This window comes from Desmodus rotundus, chromosome 1, assembly GCF_022682495.2.
Source record: "Desmodus rotundus isolate HL8 chromosome 1, HLdesRot8A.1, whole genome shotgun sequence".
Classification (NCBI taxonomy): Eukaryota; Metazoa; Chordata; class Mammalia; order Chiroptera; family Phyllostomidae; genus Desmodus; species Desmodus rotundus.
In genome coordinates, this window is record NC_071387.1 from 84285550 (window position 1) to 84289326 (window position 3777).

The 3777-nt window shown below is 36.3% G+C and overlaps 1 pseudogene; it reads right to left on the bottom strand.

Moving 5' to 3' along the window:
• Positions 1-1715: 1715 nt before the first annotated feature.
• Positions 1716-2151, bottom strand: LOC112307283 (ATP synthase subunit g, mitochondrial pseudogene; annotated as a pseudogene).
• Between the last annotated feature and the right edge of the window lie 1626 nt (positions 2152-3777).

Consider the following 3777-nt stretch of genomic DNA (forward strand, 5'->3'; position numbering starts at 1 on the left):
ACACACAAAAGCACAGACCCCTCTGCAAAACCAATGAAACTTAGTTTTGCAAGGCATTTAAGATAATCTTTGTCCCATATTAGCTTCTCGTTAAACCAACTAAACAGAAACTTCGGTGGCCACACAAAACAAATGTAGACTTTACAAAATGTATTCAGAAAGTCACTAAACAAACAACAGCAACAACATTGACAAACACCAATGACCAAGAACACTGGGTAGCTGAGAGACCTAATTTTCTTAGTTGCCACATTATATCATTTATGTTAAATTTTCAACAACAACAAAAATATTAGACATACAAAGTATGGCCCTTGTTCAGGAAAAAAAAAGTAGTAAAAGAAGAAGTTCTTGAGGGAGCCCAGATGTTGAACTTACCAAAAAACTTTAAATCAACAATTATAGACATTTGAAAAAAACTAAAGGACATTATATCTATACACTAAAGAAAAGTATGAGAACAGTCTCACCAAATAGAAAATATCTCTAAAGAGAAATTGAAAAAAAAAAGAATCATAGAAATTCTCCAGGCAGGCTTAAGTTGACAGATGAAAGAATAAGCAAACTTGAAAATAGGGTAATTGAGATTATCCAGTCTAGAAACAAAAAGATAAAAAAATTTTTTTAAATGAAGAGGACCTCAGAGATTGGTGGGACAACAGATGTTTTCTCAAGTGTACCAATTTATATACAATATATGCATGATATACAAAATAAGAGGAATGAGCAAAAAAAAGAACAGAAGAAATATCTGAAGACATAAAGGCTGAACACTTCTAAAATTTGACGGGAAAAATTAATTACACATTGAAGAAGCTCAGAAACTGGTAATAAAACACCTCGTAATCAAACTATTGAAAGACAAAGGAAAGACATAATCTTGAAAGCAGCAAGAAAGAGATGACCCATTTCATGAAAGTATCCTCAATAATATTAACCACAGCTTATCTACCAAAAACCTGAGGCTGGAAAGGAGAGAAAAATTGAGAATTAATACATAGTGGGTATGGAGTTTAGGGTGATGAGAAAGTTTTGAAAATAGAGTGGTGATAGCTGCACAATAATGTGAATGTAATTAATGTCACTGAGTTGCACACTTAAAAAATAGTTTAAATGGCACCTTTCTTGTGTATACTTGACAACAATAAAAAATCCAGGTAGTATGATTATCCCCAATTTATTATTCTTTTTTTTAATATCCATAAGGTATTTTATTTTGGCAAAGATAGGTTCTAAAAATCATAAAGCCAGACAGAATAATGCAGGTCATGGCTCTTTCACTGGTGTTAAAGGTGTTATAAAGATACATACTTGGAATACCACCAAATATCCCAACATTTACATCAGACATAGGTGTCATCAGAAAGATCTCTCTCTGATTTTAGCAAAGAGAAACCATTCAAATTTTGTTCTGTAACTACTGATATGATGTAACTCTAATAAATGGTATTACTATTTCTACTGCAGCAAGTTCTAGTTTTATCAAGGCCCTTTCTGAGTTTTTTGGAAATACCGTATTTCCAACCTTTAAATTAAAATGTTTTCCTCATAAATATATATACCAGATTGGTATATTCACATATATGCTTTCCATTTTCAGGCTAAGCAAAGACATGCATTTAGAGCTGTATTAACGTTATTAAAGCAAAAGACAATCCAACCTAATATCAAGAGAAATTGTGACCTTTCCATGCAGTGTTTGATATAGAAAACACTGATTTTGAAATCTTTTTTTATTCAAATACTATTCTGATCATTCATGATCCAAGAACATTCAAATAATAAACCAAAAAGAAATAGATGTTAAAGACTGATCTTCAAACATTGTAGCCAATGATGCCACGCTTGCCCACGATCTCGCCGACGTAAAACCACATCCACACCTCAGTGGCCACCAAACCATTCAGCACAGCTTCCTTAACTGTGAGCTGTTGGAAGCTACCAGTTTGAACACTATTGACTGTTTTTTTCAAGCTCTGAATAGCTGTTGGGATCTCAGCAGGGGTTGGAGGAATCAGCTCAACCTTGGCATAGTGCCACAACGTGGCCAGGCGAGGTTTTGAGTAAGTCACAGCAGCATTTATCAGCACTGGGGCCTTCTCTGTGAGGTTACGGACAAATTGGGCCATGATTGCTGGCGGGAAATTCTGTGGGCCTGCCCCACTTTATTATTCTTTTACAAAAATATTACATCTCTCCCATTTCCTTCTCCATATTAATTTTAGAATCTCAGCCTGTCTATATCTACAAAGAATCTTGCCTGAATTTTTATAGGAATTTCATTAAATCTATAAATTAATTTTAGGAAAACTGGCACATTTACTATAAAGACCAACAGAGTTAAATTAAAATTTTGTAGTTTTCATTGTACACAATCTGTACTAGTTTTGTTATATTTATACTTTATTATTTCCTTTTTTATGTTTTAGTAAACATAAATGGCATAGTGTTCCTAATTTTTATTTCTGACTTTCCTTTGCTAGTATTTAAGGAGATAATTAATATTTGTCTGTTGTCCTTGTATCTTGCAACTCAGTTATTTTTGTACAAGCCTAGGAAATGTCCAAGTAGACAATCATGTCATCTGTGAGTAGAGATGGTTTAGCTCTTTCTTTCCAATCTATAGTCCTTTAATTTCCTTTTACTTGCCTATTGCTCTGGCTAGGACTTTCAGAACCATGTTAAAAAGTAGTGGTGAGAGTAAACTCTTGGAGCTCAGCTGAAGCTAAGCTGCCAAGTGTTAGAGAGATGATTAAATCAATAAGTTGAAAATGAAAGTCATAGTCAGGCCTTTAATTACTTGTGATAGCATAAAGAAGAGGCAAAACTAGAGAAAACTTGAATTCTCTCCCTCTTCTATTTGTTCCCATGGAATGGCCCATTTTTCAAGGTCAGGTGGATCAGCACAGATGTGGATGTCATCTCCCTTCCAAAGGCAACCCCAACAAAAGGTTCCAGGAGTTTTGTGGACCCTGGGACCAGGGGCAGGAAGAGAGGAAAATACTAGGAGTGGAAAAGTACTGAGTTCTGAGTCAAAGGGGAGAAATGTCTGTAAGCTTCTCCAGTGTCCCATAAGTAGGTCTTTGCAGAGATCCCAGTGGAAGGTCACTGTGGAAGGCTTCCAAATGAAGCTGTTGGTCTGGGATGCAGACATGTGCACAACATGGCTGACTGTAGGGGTCCCTGAGTTTTGACTACAACTCCCTTCAGAATCTGCAGTGTACCAGCTGTGCCCCATGTCTGGGGGTGGGGAGGGCAACTTCCCCTGTGAGGTTTGCCTCATAAAGCCTTCATAATATCTATGATCAAGCCTGAGAAATCACATAGGATTTTGGCCTAGAGCTGTACTCTTTTAACTCTGCTCTTTAATTTTCTTAAGATCCAAGTGAAAAACATTGGCTATTTTACCATGAACCTGAAAAGGTTAGACTTTGAGGGGCCGTTTCAAGAAGTGGAATATTGGTTTGAGACAACAGGGCCAACGCTTTGATGGAAATCATTCCAAGTAGGAGGATTAGGCCTGGAGGACTGAATCTCAGTATAATACAAGCCTTTACCCTTACTAAGAAGGAAAGGTGTCTCTTAAACTACCTGTGTCTACTTTACAGAATGATGAAACTAAAAATGTTTGTATGGCCCCAGCCAGGTAGGTCAGTTTGTTGTCCCAATAGGCCAAGGTTGTGGGTTCAATCTCCAGTCAGGGTACATACAATAAGCAACCAATGAATGCATAAATAAGTGGAACAACAAATCAACGTTTCTTTTTCTCTCTCTCTC